This window comes from Schistocerca nitens, chromosome 4 (assembly GCF_023898315.1).
Source record: "Schistocerca nitens isolate TAMUIC-IGC-003100 chromosome 4, iqSchNite1.1, whole genome shotgun sequence".
Lineage (NCBI taxonomy): Eukaryota > Metazoa > Arthropoda > Insecta > Orthoptera > Acrididae > Schistocerca > Schistocerca nitens.
The window spans coordinates 676,259,305-676,283,225 of NC_064617.1; positions in this window are offsets into that span (position 1 = coordinate 676,259,305).

Consider the following 23,921-nt stretch of genomic DNA (forward strand, 5'->3'; position numbering starts at 1 on the left):
CATAACAAGATTTGAAATTTAATACGCGTTCACCACATGTCGTGAATATGTCTCTAGAAAATCGACCAGACCAGCCAAGTATCAAAACAGAAACGATCGCCTGTGCCTCACAACAGAAGATTGGAGAAACGACACAGATTTCAAGGAGGCCCGAAAGGGACCGGGATGCAGTGATTCACACACACTCTGAGAACCAAATTACTGTCCATTACAGAGATGCCTTATCCTACGGCCCGCAATGTGGGCACGCAACCATTTTCCGAGCAGGCTCCCATCCTTCAATGGTCGAGTAACCGACAGTTAAACTGCAACCGTTGTGATGGCGCCAATAACACTCCACAAGGCAGGCCGCCGCCTTCCAACTCTGTTCGGCCCAACGTAGCTCTCACACCTCCTCGGTAAACAAGGACCTCCAACTGCCCACGGCCGCCAGGGAGTACCCCATGCTAGCCAAACACGGCTCTATATTCGCGTCCGCCGTTGCGAACACGCACCTTCTAGCGGCCAAATGTCCTCTGGTCTCCAAGCAACGGGCCAGAGGTAAACGCAGGGCAGGTAGTACCGATACTTGCGCTCCAAGGAAGTCGCTCACACACACAGCACAATAACATCATACAGTATTTTCACCATAACTGCTCCAGGACAAGACGTGTCAGCATACATATATTGTTTTTCGGGGTTGTTTTCGAAAGTCGATACACTTCTTCGCATCAGAGACATTCTACAGTAAAAATACCATGTGTTTTTAATGTGACGTCCAAAACTACTGCTGACGATGTCATTCAGCGCTAGTTAAAGATCTTCACCGTTGAAGGATTACCTAACACGAATGTCTCTTACAACAGCTCACATTTCATCTCCCACCATTTACAATAATTTTGGCAAAAAAAGGCATAATCTACGTAAAATCTTCGCCTTTCCTCCTCTAAATCAGGAGGAAAACATAACATAGATAATAAAACTTTAAACAGATAACACATAACACTGACAGATAATACATCACTGGAAATAGCTATTACTTTGATTGAAGACACATGCTCCAATGGCACACACATTGATTCCGCTTGGGAGTAACAGTCTGGGCCAGACTGAAGGCAGCTTGACTGGATACCAATAACTATAAAGGTATTATGCGGGGGGACAACGACACACAGCGTAGATGGTTGATGGCATCTATCAATAAAATTGGAACCAGCTATGTCTAAGGTAGTCCCACTAAGCGCCAATCCCGCCGCCGACAGAGGACGAACAGATGCTTTGCCGCAGACACTGCCGGAAACGAAGAGTTAACAGAACCTCAACTGTGCGTCTGCCAGGCATTTTCTCTTGCCTGTGGAGCCTTAAGAAGACGCCCTCACCCTTCTGCCACAACAGTCATCAGTAGATAGATCTGATGCCTAAGGATGTCCCGATGCTGCTACAGCTGACCGAACAGCTAAGCTGCAGATGCTAGGACCATCAACAGCTAATGTCACCAATGGATCTAATTCTACACAATCGTTCCTTTGGCCCCTCCACCCTCGCCACAAATCAGAGCATTTCAGGCCCTACGTGCCCATTTTGGTAGAGGAAGAGAAGTTGTGTCAATAGACCTAAACCAGCGGTTGCTGGGTGATAGTTGTCTATCTTAAGTCTGGTGCTTGGAGCTCAGACCCACATTTTACTTCGCTTACCTAGTGGCTTGTTGACTGGAATACAACCGCTGAAATTCTGAAAAAACCGAGATAAGCTGAAATTCTGAAAAAAAATCGACATAAAATATGAGGAATCAAAAGTTATTTACAATTTGCATAGAAATAAGACTGAAAGTGTATGAAAAGAAAACAGTGAGTGAGACAAGTTTGTACCCTATTTATATAGTATTAAATATGAATATGAAAAGGTAAAAGTAAAGGAAATCAAAGACATATTTGGAAAAAAGAGTTATAGTTCAGAGCGAAGAAATAAATAATTTAAGGTTTGCTGATAACATTGCAATTCTGGGAGAACAGATGAAACGAATGAAGAGTGTCTTCAGAAGAGGTATTAGAACATCAACAAAAGTAAAAAAAAAAAAAAAATGATACAGGGTGTAGTCAGATTAAATCAGGAGAAGTTGGGAGAGTTAGCTTAGGAAATGAGACATAAGGCTGACTGTGTGAACCCCGCAGACTAGAGATCAATTTTGATCTTAGTTCAGAAAATTAACTCAGTTCAGGAATTCACTATATTGTATTACATCAAACATGGTTCAGTTGAACAAAGTTCAGTGTTTATCTGAATTCCACAAGAAACGCTTGGAAAAACCGCTAAACCAGCTGTCGACGGGATTATCATGCTTGGACTGTACATAAAATTATTCTCCAAAGTGTTTATTTTTGTAAGTTTAGTATGCCCGCCCGGTTGGCCGTGCGGTCTAACGCACGGCTTTCCGGGCGGGAAGGGGCGCCGGTCCCCGGCGCGAATCCGCCCGGCGGATTTGTGTCCAGGTCCGGTGAGCCGGGCAGTCTGTGGATGGTTTTTAGGCGGTTTTCCATCTGCATCGGCAAATGTGGGTTGGTTCCCCTTATTCTGCCTCAGCTACACTATGTCGGCGATTACTGCGCAAACATTACTCTACCACGCAAACATAGGGGTTACACTCGTCTGGTGTGAGACGTTCCCTGGGGGGCCGAACCGTACAATAACCCTGGGTTCGGTGTGGGACGGTGGAGGGGCGAAGTGGACTGCGGTAGTCGTCGTGGGGTTGTGGACCACTGCGACTGCGGCGAGGACGGAGCCTTTCCGTCGTTTCTAGGTCCCCGGTTAACATAACAATAACAATAACAAGTTTAGTATTGTGAATATGGAAGAAAATAAGCAGTAGAAATATCTGTAACCTCTTCAAGATACTTCTCCGCGGCAGAAAAAAATTGAAATAGTGAGATACCCATAAATTAAAAGAAAATAAACAAAAAACCTAATCGCTCAATGCTTTTGAACATAGAACGCACTACTGAACAGCATATTCAGATGGTATGACTCCGAAACGTAGTGCTGTCATAATTATCTTTACAACCGGTATCGTAGAAATTACATTGTTTGGCAGCTGATAATTCATGGACACCTGGCGTTGGCCATTTGTGGCATGGCCTGTTTGACTGCTGAGGGCAGCTGCCTCCCATCAGCGTTTCGGAAAGTTGCCGAACATTTTGAAAATATTATTAATACGGATCGCTGTCCATAGATTTACGCGACGTTCTGGTGGATGAAAGCTTCAATAGCTCACAAGTTTTAAAAGCATTGTGATTCAACGCTAAAGAAACTATCGGCGCAGACAGTGGCCGAAGTATATATTTGCAATGTGTGTTTAGGTAGAAGTGTCATCAGTGCGAAGATTGGTTTGACCAACGCAGTGAGCTACTGAGCATGATCGTTTTGGAGGTGGTATACCCTCGTTTCCTTCAGACCTTTGAACAGACACCTACCCGCCTACATGAGGAGCTACCGTTTACGTGGACCTCGAACTACAATACAGCTCGACACTTTGCACTCTAAAAAACTTTGTCGTAAACGATAGTAGTGGTAAGTGCTAAAAATTTGAGGAGGTGAGATCGAACGGATGCATTTTAGATCCACACTCCAAAACGTAACGTAAATGTGCCGCGAAAACGATTCTGGCTTTGAAGTTGGCCGTTAAATATCTTTTCACTGGATGATAACTTGTGCCTGCCACTTCACTTCAGCACTGCACAAGCAGCTGCCATAGCAGTTAAGCAAGTGTCATGTGTTCATTTTTTAAAAATTTAATACGAACTATGTAGTTACTGCAATTTGAGCCTAGATAGCATTTTTGTAAGAGATATTCAGTCATTATTGGCTGCTGTCTGTTCATTACAAATAAATCTAATTTCCCTTTCTTAGTCCGCCTCTAATTGGCTGTGCAAAGCTTTCAGACTAATCACATTAATTACGACACAGCTCCAAGAATTGCGATGACATTGATTAGTATCTACACTTGCTACTTAAATCACCAGTAATTGCCGGCCGTTGTGGCTGTGAGCCGGCCGAAGTGGCCGTGCGGTTAAAGGCGCTGCAGTCTGGAACCGCAAGACCGCTACGGTCGCAGGTTCGAATCCTGCCTCGGGCATGGATGTTTGAGATGTCTTTAGGTTAGTTAGGTTTAACTAGTTCTAAGTTCTAGGGGACTAATGACCTCAGCAGTTGAGTCCCATAGTGCTCAGAGCCATTTGAACCATTTGTGGCTGTGCGGTTAAAGGCGCTTCAGTCCGGAACCGCGTGACCGCTACGGTCGCAGGTTCGAATCCTGCCTCGGGCATGGATGTGTGTGATGTCCTTAGGTTAGTTAGGTTTAAGTAGTTCTAAGTTCTAGGGGACTGATGACCACAGAAGTTAAGTCCCATAGTGCTCAAAGCCAATCACCAGTAATTCACTTAACCTAACCACGTATCGCGTATATCGTTTAAAACTTTAATGATGTTGTAGTATCGTATTCACACCAGCACTTCAACATCTGTATTATTTACTTATTTCCAACTTGTTTTTGTACAAAATAAAATCCATTCCACTTTTCTGTAATGACGCAAGGACTGGCATGTACGATTGCAACAGGCTTTGACTAGATCCTAGAAATTCTGACAGGCAAAAATGACCCTAGCTCACAGTTGTGTAATCTGAGACTAACGCTTATACAACGCAGATTTCCGAGCTCAGCATGATCGGAGTAGTTTTTTTTTCACTTATCTAAGATCAACTATTTTATACAGTCAGCCATAAAAGTAGCGGCTGTATTTTGATGTTCTGACGGCAAAATGGTTCAAATGGTTCTAAGCACTATGAGACTTAACATCTAAGATCATCAGTCCCCTAGACTTAGAACTACTTAAACCTAAGGACATCACAAACATCCATGCCCGAGGCAGGATTCGAACATGCGACCGTAGCAGCAGCGCGGTTCCGGACTGAAGCGCCTAGAACCGCTCGGCCACAGCTCCCGGCGTTCTGACAGCAAAATGACTGGTGATGGCAGAAGTAAAAAGTACATAAAAACTAGTATTTATTTCTGAAAAAGAGATATATGTTAATATCTAAAATAATTTAAATAACGTTTGTCTCCACCCGTGTCCATTTTGTATCTCTCTTAATTGTGGCTTGGACCTTAAAATGCTTTTTACTGAACCATAATTCACGGGAGCATTTTCAGCACATTTGGGAGCTTCCATCAGTGCTTAAGACTTAACGGTCTCAGTTCTGGTACATACATGAAATTTCTTCTGAATATTGTCACAAAGTTAATAGAATTTTTTTCGCCGTTTACAAGGAAGCTTAGCTGTAAAGCTTGCACGACACGTCTGCACTTACGCAAGGGAGAGGTCTAGGAAAACATGTTAATAGTAACTGAGAAAATTATTTGGGTATATCAAAAGCCACTTCATTTTATAGGGTTGCCATAAAAAAATAAACCATCGCATGTGAAAAAGTAAGTATTTCTAATGTTTTGTGTTTATTAATGCTTCAAAATCAACTCGCGAATTCATAGTTTAAAAGTCTGGAGGTAAGGCTTTATGCAGTTGACATACAGGTTACCACAGATGTCGTTACAAATATACTAACGTTTGCACAAACTCGAAAACAAAGTGGTGTAGATGTGAGTGAAGTGAACTTCGTATATCATCAGAATGAGATTATCACTCTGCAGCGGAGTGTGCGCTGATATGAAACTTCCTGGCAGATTAAAACTGTGTGCCCGACCGAGACTCGAACTCGGGACCTTTGCCTTTCTCCTAGGAGACGAGATACTGGCAGAAGTAAAGCTGTGAGTACCCGGCGTGAGGCGTGCTTCGGTAGCTCAGATGGTAGAGCACTTTCCCACGAAAGGCAAAGGTCCCGAGTTCGAGTCTCTGTCGGGCACACAGTTTTAATCTGCCAGGAAGTTTCGTACATCATGTTAGCCACATGACAACAGACAGACGCTTAGAGTTACTGAACTGTGTATTTTTTCCGACTTAAAATAAAGTAAGGTGTAAGTTCTCTCGCGGAAGTGCATCAGATCCTTTCAGCGTCATGATATGGAATCTAGCAGGGAATTTCTACGGAATGTCTTTCCAAGCAAATCGCATTGGAAGCAATGATAGTTATTAAATGAAATCATTTTTTCCTCTGTATTTCACTGAACAAAAAAAAATTACTTAATTTACGATAGGGCGATTTCGACATGGTTGCCTTTTTGAAATGTATCATTACTCACACAAATACATAATTGAGTAACAAGTCGTATTTACTGTTCGGAAGACTTTCAAAATATAAGTAATATTGTACATAGAGTCCAAAAGGCTGCTAAACCACTGCAACAGTATAATAAGTTCAAACGGGCTACATTCAGAACTCCACGACAATTTTCTCCCTTTACATTTAGGGGTCGATGTGGCTTTCGGAAAGGCATCCTGCCTTGGGAACAAGTAGTAGAACCACGGTGTGTCGAGACGAACCGACGGGGAGTCCTGAATTGAAAGCAAGATACTTCCAGAGATGAAAGAGGATCGTGACACATATTTAAAATGAAGAAGCGTCACATGTTCAACATATGATCTTTCTTTCTGGAAAAATACTCTCAGTGAAATGATCACATACACTGCGCAAAATTGCACCTCATCATGCTAATACGTAGCTAGTGCCTTGAGTAGGTAAGAAGAACTCGATGTAGCCAGATTCGAAATAAAGATAGTACGGTTTTTGCCTTACGGGGAAAGTCATTGGGTAACCAGAAGAAATCCGACCAGAGCGGTACATTCCCCCGTAGTCGGTGATTCAGCCGGACCGGCGCAAACACGACGAGGCAAGTGCACACCGTGGCTAGCATCACGTCTGCCACTTCATCCGCCCTTCAAAATATTCCATTATGCGTTTAGCGTGTGGCAGATTAATTCCGAGTTTATCGAAGAAACTTCAACGAGCTTTTCGAACACGGTCTCTTTTGCTGTTGAGAATCATCAGCACTATTTAAGATGTCGTTTTCGAGTTATCATTGTGAGTGTTTTGCCGTGGCAAGCCACGTTCTTTTTCTCCCCTTACCAATCTCTTAAGCCCGGAATCCCGCTAACATTCAACGTCCTCAACTACCTGTTGTATATATTGCAATCCCTGTCGCCCCCTGAAATTGTGGCCTTCTGTGGCTCCCTCCAGTATCGTCGAAGTTATTCCATAATGGCTTTACATAATTAGGCCGTAATATCTCATCAACTTATCCTTTCTTCTTGGTTCCACGCATTTCTTTCCTTGCCGATTCTGCGCAGACTATAATATCCTGCGATATAAGCCCACTTAATTTTCATCATTCTTCTATAAGGCCCCATCTCAGATGCTACGATTTTTTTCATCTCCGGATTTCCCAAGATCCATATTTCACTTTCATATAATACCATCCTCGAGACGTACATTTTCGGGAAAGTCTGCCTCATATTATTCCCTCAGTTTGTGATTTATGCGGATTAAAAACTAGAATATTTTCACTTCCTTTCAAAATATAATAAAATCAGCGATCTTAGAATGTCCAGCTTAGAAAATGACGCGAAGAACGATATTTGTGGATGCTTTCATACATCGCATAACAGAAATTGTCTGAAGCAGTCACTACGATACAGCAACATGAGCTGAATATTGACTGCTTCTGATTACCGACAATTAATCATTCTGAGATTTTCTCTGCCTCGTGATGATTGGGTGTTGTGTGATGTCCTTAGGTTAGTTAGGTTTAAGTAGTTCTAAGTTCTAGGGGACTGATGACCACAGATGTTAAGTGCCATAGTGTTCAGAGCCATTTGAATCATTTTGAACTCATTCTGAGGTTTTTCATTTTTATCCATTTATTTTTTTTTAGCTATGGGTGTCTATGATGTGTTGGTTTCTCATTTTCTTCTCAACCACGTACTACCGAATGCATATAAGACTAAAACATGCCGATAACATTTACAAGGTATACTGACAGATAGGACGCACATTTAAACAGTACACATTTACGGTGGTGATAATAGAATGTTCTGAAAGGATTGGGATTTCTATTGTGAAGTTCACGGCTGACATCGCGATATTCACATCACTAGATAATTAGAATGGTGATTCTGTGTAGCTGTATACTAGTAACACATACACTATCATTCTTATCGTAGAATGGCCTAAATGGCAATGGCATTTACAACTTAAAATTGACAGCTTAGCTATCCGAAACGATCAGGAAAGACTTTCGAAGAATAGACATTCAACCAAATTACTCCAAAGGTAAATGCTGTCCCAATTACTAATGACTGAAGTAGTGATAGAGAAATTGTACAACACAGGAGTCATGTTTTAAAATTGAGGAAAACCTCTAGAATACCCTTGTGTATAGCCAGCAAGGGATAAGCGGATTTGTGGGCCCCCATTTTCATTTTATCTCTGAGACAATACTACCTTATTCTTACAACCACAGAAATCATTTTTGTTTTGCATTCCATGTTCTCCATAAGGTAATTCTTCAAGTAACCAGTCGTCGGCACTGATGTCGGCAATTCTTGGTTCCATTAACGATTAATTCCAGGTTGAAACTGGATATGCAAAGTATGGAAATTGGATTCAAATGGTTCTGAGCACTATGGGACTTAACTTCTGAGGCCATCAGTCCCCTAGAACTTAGTACTTAAACCTAACTAACCAAAGGACATCACACACATCCATGCCCGAGGCAGGAGTCGAACCTGCGACCGTAGCGGTCGCGCGGTGCCAGACTGTAGCGCCTAGAACCGCTCGGCCACCCCGGATGGCGGGAATTGGATCCAAGTTTAATTTTTTCTGTACTCGGTTCTTAATTCCGTTGCATAAACTGTTGAATAATCGGCTCAGACACACTATATCTTACGAATCCAATGTCAGTCACTAATTTTTGTATCATATTATTGCTACGCTTCATTATTTTCTGCTATTTTGTTGAAAGTGAGGCGGGAGGCTCCGTCTAAAACGGTTTAACATGTGAGTTTACGAACATATTACAATCATGGTGACTCACTAACACATGCTGGGCCGTAGACGTGCCAAACCTAATGTATGTCAAGGATCGGCTTAATTAAGTTTTTATATCTAAGACACACAGACGCACAGTTGTTACAGATGAAAATCAGCAACTCTTTGGTTACCTAATATGTACTCGTATTCTACAAATGACTTCTAATACTACCGTAGGCTGCTATTAAAAGCATTCTTTAACAGGCGACTGGTTTCGACCAAAAATCGTTTTACATCTCGGCTTAGAGTAATAGTAAGGGTCACATTGGAATACGATGATAAAAAGTCAACTGAAAACTGTATAGAGAGAAAACATGTCATTACGGTGTAGAATAGGTAAATTACGTTATCATTTTGCAACCTCGGGAATTATATGTTATAAAACAAAAATTTACTACTGACTAGGAAACGATTCAGTGAGCACTTAAACGAAATGGCACACCACAATAATGAATACATGTTCTGAGATGCGGAATAGTAATATTACAGAAGTCTATGAAAGAGAGAGAATGTACCTGGAAACGCAGTTCAAAACGAAAAAACGTATAAAACTGAAACGTACTTACATACATACAATGCAGAGGGTACTCACTAAAGGGAAAGAAAAAAGAAAAATAGGTAAACTAGAGTTTAGCGTCCCTCCGACTGCGAGATCATTACAAACGCCACTAGTCCGGAATGAATGAAGGATCGGGAAGGAAATCGACCGTGTCCTTTCCCAAGCAACCATCCTGGCGATTTCCTTATGGGATTTAGGAAAACAACGGAAAAGCTAAATGACGATACTGGAACGGGAATTGAACCACTGTCCCTCAGAATACACGAGTCAAGTGTCTTTGTGTCCCGTGATTTACCGCTACATCAAATGGTTCAAATGGCTCTGAGCACTATGGGACTTAACTTCTCAGGTCATCAGTCCCCTAGAACTTAGAACTACTTAAACCTAACTAACCTAAGGACTTCACACACATCCATGCCCGAGGCAGGATTCGAACCTGCGACCGTAGCGGTCGCGCGGTTCCAGACTGTAGCGCCTACAGGTTCGAATCCTGCCTCGGGCATGGATGTGTGTGATGTCCTTAGGTTAGTTAGGTTTAAGTAGTTCTAAGTTCTAGGGGACTGATAACCACAGCATTTGAGTCCCATAGTGCTCAGAGCCATTTTTTTTTTTTTTTTGTAGCGCCTAGTACCGCTCGGCCACTCCGGCCGGCACAGCTGCATCACCTCGCAGGAGAAAACGGAGGTGAAAGAAAAAGCAGTCGGTTGTGAGAAAAAGAGAAAATACGGAAATTGTTTTAAGAACAGGTTCAATAGTTATACCGATAGTGGTGATAGTACTGATGGCAATGATTGTGATAATGATGGTGGTATTGGTGGGCAATACCATTTCGTGGCGATACGACTGGGTGACCGAAACTAGCACGTTTGTTCTGCCTGGAAATTCCAATTCAGCTTTCGTCACGCGGTTCGCAAATGAAGTAGCGGAAGTGACGGCCACCGCGGCGCTGCTGTACTTTGACGCCGGCGTTGCGACACCTCCGCCGGCCGCACCTACACGCCAGCTCACCGGAAACAGCTGAATTCAGAAGCTCCGCGGCGTCGCTCGTTCAAGGTTCAGGCACGGGATATCTGGTGGACGTTGCTTTTTTTTATTAATTTTTCAGCTGATGACATTACGAGAGAACATTCGGCAGTATCGGCACCAGGAAGAGAAACGTTTCTTTCGTTTACCTAAATACGTACTCCTTTATCTTGTTGTTTCGCAACTGACAGAGGAAAAATCGCGCCTGAAACACCCGTTTCTTGACTAACAACAACTAACAACAGTTAGTGACCGTCGGAGTCGATTAGAGGTATACTAAAAAAAAAAAAAAAAAAAAAAAGCACTCCATCTTGAGGCCACGAGTGGCCTACCGGGACCATCCGACCGCCGTGTCATCCTCAGCGGAGGATGCGGATAGGAGGGGCGGGGGGTCAACACACCGCTCTCCCGGTCGTTATAATGGTATTCTTGATCGAAGCCGCTACTATTCGGTCGAATAGCTCCTCAATTGGCATCACGAGGCTGAGTGCACCCCGAAAAATGGCAACAGCGCATGGCGGCCTGTATGGTCACCCATCCAAGTGCCGACCACGCTCGACAGCGCTTAACTTCGGTGGTCTCACGGGAACCGGTGTATCCACTGCGGCAAGGCCGTTGTCCAGAGCTATACTAGGCACAGTTTATTGGCGCTTAAGTTTCGCCATGCAGTCAAAATACCCTCTTCCGTGAAGAAGTCACACGCCGAAGAGGGGGTGAACTAGAGTTTATGGTTCCGCCGGTGATAAGACAATGGGAAAGTGGATATCAGCTGGACAACGAAGCTCGAAGAAAGTCGTTGCTTTGTTGGAGGAAACTGACATTTGTCTGAACAACTGTGAACCCTGAAGTGGGATGCTCGAGTGGGGTTTCTTGCATGCTACTCTCGAATCCAAGAATCCGGTCTCCGCCATGATTGCCCACCACAGAATCTCAATTCAATGAAGTTTATTGCAAACTTGTAATGCAAATAAGGTGGAATTCATTCGTAAGACTGATTGCAATTAGTCCTGTCATAGATTAAGGAAGACACCGATTCAAGAATGAAACTTCATCAAATGAAATTGAGACTGAACTATCACACGTGGTTTGTATGTTTTGTTTCTCTCACCCTTTATGCCACTCCCTTGCCGAGAGAACGCTGTTTCATCCTCTGTCCCAGCGTACTGAATAGTACTACATGTTGATAATGAAGTAAGTAATCTGACTTTCAGGTCGTAAATTTTACCTTTTCAAAGTGGAGCCGCTGCTTCCTATTTCAAGTGACTGCTCAATTAGTCTCGTAGCAAGGCGAAGAGTATCGCCTTCCATTCCTTCTAAGAAGGTGAAAGCAAGAAACGCCTGTCTCTTACCCATGGCAGTCAGACACTACCCAGACTGACACATTGACCGCACACTAAGGCAGCACGGACTTCGTCGATTTGTGATTATATCAGTCATAGAGCTGTACTTACACATACAAATAACTGCAACAACGCTGACTGTAATATAGTGGTATACCGGCAGTACACTCTGACTTCCAGTGAAGGCCACTTGTAACAGGGCCTGAAACATAGGATTAGTTTATGCCAGCCCGCGGTCACATCAGCAGCCGCGAAAGCCTACACAGGTGCATGTATATTACTATGTGATGACAGAGAGCCATAATCTCGAAATGGTATAGTGACATTTCCTTCGTCGCGTTTTGGGTAGCTTTGGCTCAATTAGCTATGCTCCAACTTCAGGCAGCGTAGCTCTTATGATGCTATCTAGTATCCTTCATAACATCACACAGTCACTAGTTAAAAATTACTAATTAAAGAGAATAAAATAAAATTAGGAATTTGTCTTGTTCAGTAACCCACCTATACACTGTAAAGAGTATACGCAGCACCTAGTTTTAGGAACTGTATGAGATCCGAAAAAATGAAATTGCAATACATGTACAAACACAGACTATCAACAACCACCAAGTAAAAAAATTAGGCAACTCAATTACTCAAAAATAAGAAAGCACCAGTAGAGGATGACATAACTGCAGAAATGTTAAAAACAGGAAGAGATGACCTCAAAACAAGAATTTGTGCGCTTTGAACAGAAATATGGAAAATTGAAAGGATTCCAAAGTTGTGGGAGAAAGCTATTAAACAGCCGTTGCATAAAATAGGTGATATGTCAGACAGCAACACCCCCAGATGGATGTCTCTTCTGCGAGTTACACGCATAAGGTTTATCTAAAGCTCACCTAAACAGAGTTAAATAGCAAACAGATCATTTGACTGGTGAATATCAAGGTTCTTCATGAAAGGTAGATCGTGCGCTGAGAAGATTTGTGTCTCAAGACAATATTAATGATAAGCTAAATACCTACAATTTTGTCACCTTTGTGGACTTTAAGCAGGCGTATGATTGTCGACAGATAAACAATTTTGGACTTTCTGGAGTAGCTCACAGTAGACAGGAAGACTGGAGAATCAATCTACCAGATTCTCACAGACACAGACACTTCTTCGTGAAATATCTGAGCCTTTTGAATTATGCACAGGACTTCGACAAGAAATGGCGTCTCCCCGCTACTGTTTAAGACAGTGTTTAAGACAGTACTAGACGAAATCCTGAGCGAAGAGGGGAGAGGAGGGTATAAAAATCAAGACCTCAGGACAGAGTATCAGAGTGAAGTGCCTAGCTTTTGATGACCGTCTATCTATCTTTACTAAGACTAGTGAAGGAAACAAATAAATAAACCACAAAAAGTTACTTGAGATTGCATCAAAGACAGGCCTCCAAATATGGTATGAGAAGACTCATTTGATGGAAAACTTACATCAGAATATCAGAAGATTCCCGCTGCAAACGAAATATGAGGCATCTTCATATGTGTCTTCTTTTAAATATCGCGTTGAAATCCTAGTACTGTCTAGACTAGACAGTAAAGCGAATTTAGACAGAGTTACCAAACTCAAGTAAGCATACAGAATAGCATCGATTAATTACAATAGACGAGTGGCATCATGTAATGCGAAGCTTTGGCAATTTTGTTTTTTCCTGAAGCATTATATGCCTCAGAAACTACTTCTCTCGGGGGCCAAACAAAAATTGATGAAATTCGAAAAGGAGCTCAGAAAAATTTATGGTCCTGCTAATATAAACGAAATATGGACTAAAGTAAAAATTCAGATCTATGCAGAAAACAGACAAACTCACTTACGCAATATGTAGAAGACGTTAAATGTGAAGTTCTGTGGTCACATCTGCAGACTAAAAACACTAGATAAACTAAAAAATTATTTCATATAAGTTCATAAAAGGTAAAAACCAATAGGTTAAAAGAAATTAAGCATTACTTACAAGGAATGAACGCCACAGAAGATAACATCAGAAATCGCGCAGCGTTTGGAGCATTAGCTACAAATCACACGTACCCAGAGAAAGATAAAGAGACCGCTACAAAACAGTGGACGGAGCAACGAATTCATGAAAAGATTTTGGGGAGAGAAGAAGGAAAGGAAAATGTAAGATCAAATTAATAAGTTCAAACGAGTTCTTTACCCAAGAAAAACTAAGAAAGAAGAAGTAAAAAAAATAGTCAAATGGTTCATATGGCTCTGAGCACTATGGGACTTAACATCTGAGGTCATCAGTCTCCTAGACTTAGAACTACTTAAACCTAACTAACCTAAGGACAGTACACACATCCATGCCCGAGGCAGGATTCGAACCTGCGGCCGTAGCAGCAGCGCGGTTCCAGACTGAAGCACCTAGAACCGCTCGACCACAACGGCCGGAAAAAAACAGTCCCTATAATTTATCAGTTCTGGAAATTTTAAGTTTTATTTACCAGCTCTGTTCCTAGTTGCATCCATCGGTCAGAAACTGCAGCTTGCTGCTTATAGACTAGAGCCTGGTGATAATTTCTCACCCTGTCACCAGTAGCCTAAGTACCATATATCCTGGATCGTGAGACACGGCCTGCGACTTCATGAACTACTTATGTTTCCTGAATGGGTCATGAAGCGGGGATGCACCGCTTATTCACGTGCAACGTCAGTAGACCTTAACGTCTGTGCCGAAGAGAATCGGAGCGTTTGAAAAATCTCTAAGATTGGCGATGTTTTACAGAAGCTCTGAATTTCGCAAGGAATTAAATGCGAGATGCCTTTAATAGTCTGCACAACGAAACTCTGTCTCGAAATATGGCAGAAAATCAAAAGAGATTTTCGTCTCATGCATGTAAAGACACAGTAATTACCTTCACTGCACGATAGCAATGGTAATGTTACCAATGACAGTGCCGTTAAATCGGAGTTACTACACATAATTTTCCGAAATTTCTTCACCAAAGAAGCCGAAGTAAATATACTAGAATTCGATTTAAGATGGCCTACCAACATCAGTAACTGAGAACTAGATAGCTCGGTGTATCAAAGCTACTTAAATCATAGGCAATAATACCGGTCTAGATTGTACACGAATTAGGCTCCTTCCAAGGTATGCTGATGCAATAGCTACATTCTTAGCAATCACATACAAACGCTCGCATGACGAAAGACCCGTACCGAAAGATTGGAAAGTTATACAGTTCGCACCAATATCCAAGCAAGGTAATAGGAGTAATCCACTAGACTACAGGCTTATATCGTTAACTTCCATATGCAGCAAGATTTTGGAACATTACGAATTACCTCGAACAAAACTGTCTATAAACACTCAGTCAGCACGGATTCAGAAAACATCGTTCGTATGAAACACAACAAGCTCTTTATTCATATGAACTAATGAGTGCCATCAACAGGGGATATCAAATTGATTCCATATTTATAGGTTTCCAAAAGGCTTTGGAGAGCGTTCCTCACGAGCCACTTCTGATCAAATTGCGTGTTTGCGGAGTATCGTCTCAGACGTGGGACTGGATTCGTGATTTCCTGTCAGAATGGCCACAGTTCGTATTAATTTACGGAAACGTCGAATAAAACGGAAGTGATATCCGGCGTTCCCCAAGAAAGTGGTATAGGCCCTCTACTGTTCTGATCTATGTAAACGATTCAGGAGACTAACTGAACAGCCCGCTTAGATTGTTTGCAGATGATCCTGTCGTAACTGTCTAGTAAAGTCATCAGAAGATCTAAACCAGTTAGAAAATGATATCTGTAAGGTGATAAAAATGGGAATTGACCCTAAACAATGAAAGGTATGTGGTCATCCACACGAATACTAAAAGGAATCAATTGAATTACGATTACATGATAAATCACATAAATCTAAAGGCTGAAAATTCAACCAAACACCTAGGGATTATAATGACCAAAAACATAAACTGGAACGATCACAGAAAATACTGAGGCAAAGGCGAGCCAAAGACTGCGTTTTTCTTTTTTTTTTTTTTTTTTTTTAGTGGAACACTTATAAGATGTAACTCCCGACACCACGCTTTTCTGTCCTCTTCTGTAATACTATTGCGCGGTATGGGACGTTACCGAACAGTATTGACGGAAATAATCGAAAACATTCAGCTCGTTTTGTATTATCGCGGAGTAGGGGAGAGAGTATCATTAAAACGATTGCAGTGCGCGAGTTGGAATGGCAATTATTAAAGCGTTTTTCGTTGCGGCAAGATCTTTCCACGAAATTTCAGTCTACAACTTTCCCCTTCGAACGCGAAAAATGTTTTGTCGACGACCGCCTACATAGATAGTAAAGGTTTTCGTATTAAAATAAGAGAAATCAGAGCAGGCACGGGAAGATTTAACTCTTCGTTTTCCCCTCACTCTGTTCGATAATAGAACAGTAGAAGAATAACGTGAAGGTGGTTCGATTACCCCTCTGCAAAGAACGTAAGTGTGAACGGCAGATTAGTTATGTAGATGTAAATGAAATGTGGTGCTATAGATAGAGGTTGAAAATTAGATGGTCTGATCAGATAAGAAATGAAATTGTCGACGGGCAGAGGAAAGTGTGGAAATTATTAACAAGAGGAAGGGACAGGATGATAAGACATGTGTTACAGACATCAAAGAATAACTTCCGTGGTATTTGAGGGAGCTATAGAGGGTAAAAACTGTAGGAGAAGACAGAGTTTGGAATATATCGAACAAACCATTGAGGCCGTTGGTTGCTATTCTGAGATGAAGAGGTTGGTACAGGAGAGGAACTGGAGGCGGCTTACACCAAACTAGTCAGAACACTCTTGACTATAATGAGACCCTTTCATTGTATAGAAAGTAGCACTATAAGATTTGTGAAAGCTTCCCCACTACATATGCATGTTTCACTGAATTGTTTATGGTTTATTAATACACAGTTTGATTATCAGAATGATTCATATTGATAACAAAAGCTACTAAATCCTTCTCATCGATCTGCACTTTGGCCCTCAAATGTCGGAATCGACAGTCAATAATCGGTGTCTGACACTCGAACTTGACAGCTACACACTGCACAATGCATTCTGCAAAATCGTAATTGTCAGCGGTCATACTGACTGTGATGACCAAGTCTGTAACATCATTTTGGGGCTTCTTTTTTGTGTGGAGAGTGAATTCCACGGATGATTCATGAAAGAAGCTGATATTAAGTCAGTCGAGAATGATCCAGAAAGTAAATCAGAACCTTCGGTGAGAATATTGTAAAGTTATGGCGAACCATTCACTCTTCCTCTGGTCAACTGCAGCCACTTGCGACTCAGAAATAGCCACTTCACAGAATGAGAGAAGTAATTTCGCCTCCGCCAACCCTCCCTGTTAATGGTAGGGTATCTTTTATACGGTGGCATTTCCTAAAATCTTTGTTAATCATAGCTTCAGAAATTTGGTCCTGGGTGACTATACTCGTAAATTGTCTCCTCCTACTGTTTGTTTCACAACCGTAGGGCGTAACGTTCCGTCCTGCGTCAAGCAAACTTTAGACACGGGAAAGGGATGCAGTAAGCAACGCGAAATAAAAAGCGGAACCCCACTGTTTTCAAATTCCTATGCGTTAACGTAGGACAGAAAAAGACGATCAAATATTTGTATGTTTATGCTAATGATACAAGTTTTTCAGTGTAACTGACCACTAGTGTCTTGTTTCAAGCGGTGTAAAACTCCGCAGCTTGAGACACGTAGTTTCATTCCGGATATCAACAGATCTGCCAAGCTTATCTCGCCTGACGTGGCTAGGACAACGTATAACGAAACAATGACTCATTTACAGGAGAGGCCAGAAACGTATTCGTCAGCATATCTTTGGAGGATGTCATACGATGCCGATTACTTCATTTTCTTTCCTTTCGTGTTTGTATCCTGCTCTTTGTCAACGAAAGGTTGTTGGGGTCACAGAAAAACTGTTCGAAACTGTGTAGAAATTATTCGCGTGAATCATATTTACCTAGGCCCCTCAACAGCAGTTTTACTAATTCATTCTCTACCCGAAAGGAATGAACAGAGTGGCTGAAATCCTGCTCAACGTAGATCTCGGTACTTTCAGGGAAATTCCAGTGGCATGAGAGTGTCACGCAGAACGTTCCGAATTGGGAACGTTTGTTCACATTCAAAGATGGTGGTACAATAGGCAGAACATCACTGTTTGATCCCGCGGATCTAGTGACGGGCGCTAAGCGTAAATGTTTCTGTGCGTGATGGGAGCCAAATACTGTGATATTACCGTATGATATACGTTCTGTATGTACAGAATCCTAGCTTCACTGCCTCACTTTCACCGACTGTGGTAACACAAACAACACTATTTATTTTAAAACAACTCCTCGTCGTTCCACTATCATCCTGGCTTTTAACCCGTTTCTCTCAAATTCGCGAACACACACGCAATATATATATATATATATATATATATATATATATATATATATATACGATTGTGAGATTGACCACTGATACCATCATCTTTGCATAACTGACGCAGCAATTCCAACTTGTGTGGCATACTGACAATATTTTGAAAAGGATAGATGCTCTTCACCATACAGCGGAGATGCTGAGTCGCAGATAGGCACAACAAAAGAACTGTCACACAAAAAATGGCTCTGAGCACTATGGGACTCAACTTCTGATGTCATTAGTCGCCTAGAACTTAGAACTAGTTAAACCCAACTAACCGAAGGACATCACACACATGAATGCCCGAGGCAGGATTCGAACCCGCGACCGTAGCGGTCTCGCGGTTCCAGACTGCAGCGCCTAGAACTGCACGGCCACTTCGGCTGGCACTGTCACACACACACACACACACACACACACACACTCACTTGTGAGTTGCGTTTGCATATGTGTGTGTGTGTGTGTGTGTGTGTCTAATTCTGATGAAGGCCTGTTTGGCCGAAAGCTTTGTGTGACAGTCCTTTTGTTGTGCCTATCTGCGACTCAGCATCTCCACTGTATGGTGAATAGCAGCTACCCTTTTCAAAAATTGCTGCGTCCGAGAAATATATATATATACTACGAAATAATGGTAGTAGTTGGAATTTCCACTTTGAAATGGTTAAATACGGCAGGGGAGTCTAAATGGTTACGTTAGTATCATGTACGAGCAAAATACACTATCTATAATAACACACCTCCGATCCTTATGTTCCTGTGCTTAATGAAGGAAAGCTTCAAAGCTTCGGGAATAATACTCGGTAAGCAATTACTCCACATACACAATAACGTTATTATTTCGTAGTACAAGTCTATACTCAGAAAAATTACACTCACGGCTCACACTCCACTACGTAAGACTATGCCTTCATAGATCTCCCTTATCCATTTGAAACACCGAAATCCACTGTCGTGTGCACTAACTAGTATCACAGGCAACACGACACTGACGCTGGTGCCAAAATTTCTGTGTCGTCGTTTTTTATTCATTCACGAATTCTACTATCAAATAATAACACAACGTACAAAAACTCTTGACTAAGCCCGTAACAACTTAAAATCGCTTGATGTTTCGTCAAATGTCACGCAAATCACGAGGAACTCGGCTCTGGCAAGATTCAGAAATGATTATTTCATCATGCCCTAGACTAATTACAGCATTCTTCAAACGTTATGTTTCAAACCCAACTCGGTACAAGAACACTTTTCTATATTCTTTCTATAAAATCGCGAAAAATTCTAAACTGATGAAATGATACAATTTGCATCCGGTAGGTATCGATCACGACACTTGTAAAAGTGTCCTAACTCATATTTAGTAACACGTATGTCATCTTACCGACACAAGCTCACTATCTCCTCATCTCCTCAATAGTAACTGACTCAAAATCCTTTCAATACCATAACTGAACCATTAATTCTGGCAAATGTAGGCCCCTACCATTATTTCTTAACAGTTAAAATAAAGAATCTCGTGGCCGTCGGTTGTTCTTCTAGCTGCCAACGCGCCTACGATAATCTCTGGCGCGTCCAACTACTGCTGTCGGCCAACGATGCGTGGATGCTCTTTGCCGTCTCTGTACGAATACTCGTATGGCTGGACATAGTGATAAATATCACATCCTTCTCCTTGACATATTACTTCCTGACTGCTTTTGCAATAGTTTGAAATGATAAAATGAAATCGTGACGGCGCGAAAACGGATACAATAATTTTGACTTTTCGAAGTGTCTTCAGTTTTCTTAAATCTTGCTTCCATTATCACGCGCAACGCTAGTACTGCCTGTCTAGAGCCTTTACATTCCTAGTGCCAAATTGTTCGTCATTTAACAGATACACAATTTTCTTCTCTATTCTGCGGTGTATTGTTTTTGTCAGCAACTTCGACACGTGAGATATTAAGCTGATTGTGCGATAGTTCTCTTATTTACCCGTCCTTGCTATCTTCGGGACGCAAATACTGCACTGTTATTTACTACTATGTACTCCCCCGCTGTAACATTGCTATAGGCCGCTATTTCTAAAAATCTGCACTAATGTGGACAGAAGTAAACAAAAGAAATCTGGCACTACTCTACTGTCCCCAATTTTGATGTTAAAACAAGTCGTTATTTTCCCTTCTGTTGATCTCCTTGTGTCTTAGCTCTGTGTATCCTCAAGCCTTCCTCCGTGCTAGTATGCCGTCGATTCCGCCCAACAGTCCTTCTAGGTATCATCGATCGATCTAGAATGTCTCTATTTGCTTTCACGCATACGTTAAATGCTTAATAATATGCACAGAAATCCCTGTGTCTGCGGACTGTTCAATTTTTCTCTGTGAAAAGCTCTATTACACATATGAAGCACTAACTTCTTCCGGTGCAAAGGTAACGTTTACTGCGTGGAATTACTGTAGCACTGTCGCGTGAACTTGGATTATGCCACTGCAATAAATGAATAATAATTAAATACAATGATGAAAAATAATATCGCTAATTTGCCTGTACGAGACATTAATTTAAATTATTAATAAAAAGGAGATATTTGGGAAGGCATGAACTACTGTCTATTCGAAGAATTCGTGTGAAATGGTTTGCGAACACGATAGAAAATCTAAAACACAACCACTGAGCCCTGCAACACTATCTCACAGTAATTTTCGTAGCAGTCACTTTGAAACGGTTCTTACGTATTATTGAAGAAAATATTTCTCTTATTTTATCGTGATGATCATTTCTGCCTATGTAGGTGGGTGCCAACAGAATGTTTTCGGAATCGGAGGAGAAAACTGGTGACTGAAATTTCATGAGAAGATCCCGTCGCAACGAAAAACGCCTTTGTTTTAATGATTGCCACTCCAATTCACGTATCATGTCTGTGACACAATCTCCCCTATTTCGCGATAATACAAAACGAGTTGCCCTTCTTTGTACTTTTTCGATGTCATCCGTCAGTCCCACCTCATGCGGATCCCACACCGCACAGCAATACTCCAGAATAGGGCGGACAAGCATGGTGTAAGGCTTACACTGTAAGCAGTCTCTTTAGTAGACCGGTTGCACCTTCTAAGTGTTCTGCCAATGAATCGCAGTCTTTGGTTTGCTCTACCCACACCGTACTGTTAAATAATGAAATTATGGAAAATAAACCACCTTAAGCATATCATGGTCGTTGATGGAGGACTTTATGATAGCAAACTTGCTTTTATTTTACATTTCATTCTCTACCCCAAAGAGCAGAGTGGGACGTTTAAGATCTGGTCCGTTAAAGAGTTGCGCGGTTCCTTTCAGAAACCAAATGCCCCTGCAGGCTGAGAACGCGCAGAGGGAAACCTCAGTTGGCAATATTTTGGTAAGGAACTTACGGTATTCGCCTGATAACCAAGGGAAACTACCTGAAGACGTTGTTCGGAAGCGGGAAATTCGGACTTTATTTGTTTTATTTCTACGAGTCTGTTACCTATTGCCTCAACCAAAAACGAAAAGTCATTGTGTATATATACTGCCGCGGGGGGGAATGCCAGAACCGGGGGATAGTAGACGTACTGATAATACACTCATGGAAATGGAAAACAGAACACATTGACACCGGTGTGTCAGACCCACCATACTTGCTCCGGACACTGCGAGAGGGCTGTACAAGCAATGATCACACGCACGGCACAGCGGACACACCAGGAACCGCGGTGTTGGCCGTCGAATGGCGCTAGCTGCGCACCATTTGTGCACCGCCGCCGTCAGTGTCAGCCAGTTTGCCGTGGCATACGGAGCTCCATCGCAGTCTTTAACACTGGTAGCATGCCGCGACAGCGTGGACGTGAACCGTATGTGCAGTTGACGGACTTTGAGCGAGGGCGTATAGTGGGCATGCGGGAGGCCGGGTGGACGTACCGCCGAATTGCTCAACACGTGGGGCGTGAGGTCTCCACAGTACATCGATGTTGTCGCCAGTGGTCGGCGGAAGGTGCACGTGCCCGTCGACCTGGGACGGGACCGCAGCGACGCACGGATGCACGCCAAGACCGTAGGATCCTACGCAGTGCCGTAGGGGACCGCACCGCCACTTCCCAGCAAATTAGGGACACTGTTGCTCCTGGGGTATCGGCGAGGACCATTCGCAACCGTCTCCATGAAGCTGGGCTACGGTCCCGCACACCGTTAGGCCGTCTTCCGCTCACGCCCCAACATCGTGCAGCCCGCCTCCAGTGGTGTCGCGACAGGCGTGAATGGAGGGACGAATGGAGACGTGTCGTCTTCAGCGATGAGAGTCGCTTCTGCCTTGGTGCCAATGATGGTCGTATGCGTGTTTGGCGCCGTGCAGGTGAGCGCCACAATCAGGACTGCATACGACCGAGGCACACAGGGCCAACACCCGGCATCATGGTGTGGGGAGCGATCTCCTACACTGGCCGTACACCACTGGTGATCGTCGAGGGGACACTGAATAGTGCACGGTACATCCAAACCGTCATCGAACCCATCGTTCTACCATTCCTAGACCGGCAAGGGAACTTGATGTTCCAACAGGACAATGCACGTCCGCATGTATCCCGTGCCACCCAACGTGCTCTAGAAGGTGTAAGTCAACTACCCTGGCCAGCAAGATCTCCGGATCGGTCCCCCATTGAGCATGTTTGGGACTGGATGAAGCGTCGTCTCACGCGGTCTGCACGTCCAGCACGAACGCTGGTCCAACTGAGGCGCCAGGTGGAAATGGCATGGCAAGCCGTTCCACAGGACTACATCCAGCATCTCTACGATCGTCTCCATGGGAGAATAGCAGCCTGCATTGCTGCGAAAGGTGGATATACACTGTACTAGTGCCGACATTGTGCATGCTCTGTTGCCTGTGTCTATGTGCCTGTGGTTCTGTCAGTGTGATCATGTGATGTATCTGACCCCAGGAATGTGTCAATAAAGTTTCCCCTTCCTGGGACAATGAATTCACGGTGTTCTTATTTCAATTTCCAGGAGTGTAGTTTCATCATCGCCCGCCAACAGATAGCGTAGTGGCACAGCTACCAGAGTGCTACCTGTCTCTACCCTTTAATATAAAATGCTCACAGCTAGAAGGCTAGGTGTCGTACAAAAATGAAGGAAGTAGGCAACCGTGCAATGCCATGGAAAAGCACTCGTGCTTCCTACAGCCAATTTGAGCGAGTTTCAAAGGGGTCAAATTGTGGCCTTCCTCCTTTCGGAGAATTGACACACAAATCGGAATTTCTGCGTCAGTTATGCAACGATGGTGGTATCAGTGGTCATTCTCACAATCGTAGACGAGGATCTGGACGTCCACGCAGCACAGACGCCCGCCTGGATCGTAGTACACTAAGGGAATCAGTGGCAGGTCGTACAACTGCTACAATACAGAGAAGAGGGCTTGTGAGCCCAGACACGTCAACATGAACTGTTGCGAACCGGTTACTGGCAGGAGGCACGCACACCTGCAGCCTGTCTTTCTCTCGCGCCAAAGCATCGACGTGCACATCTCGACCGGTGCCGTCAGGGAATCACTTGGAAGA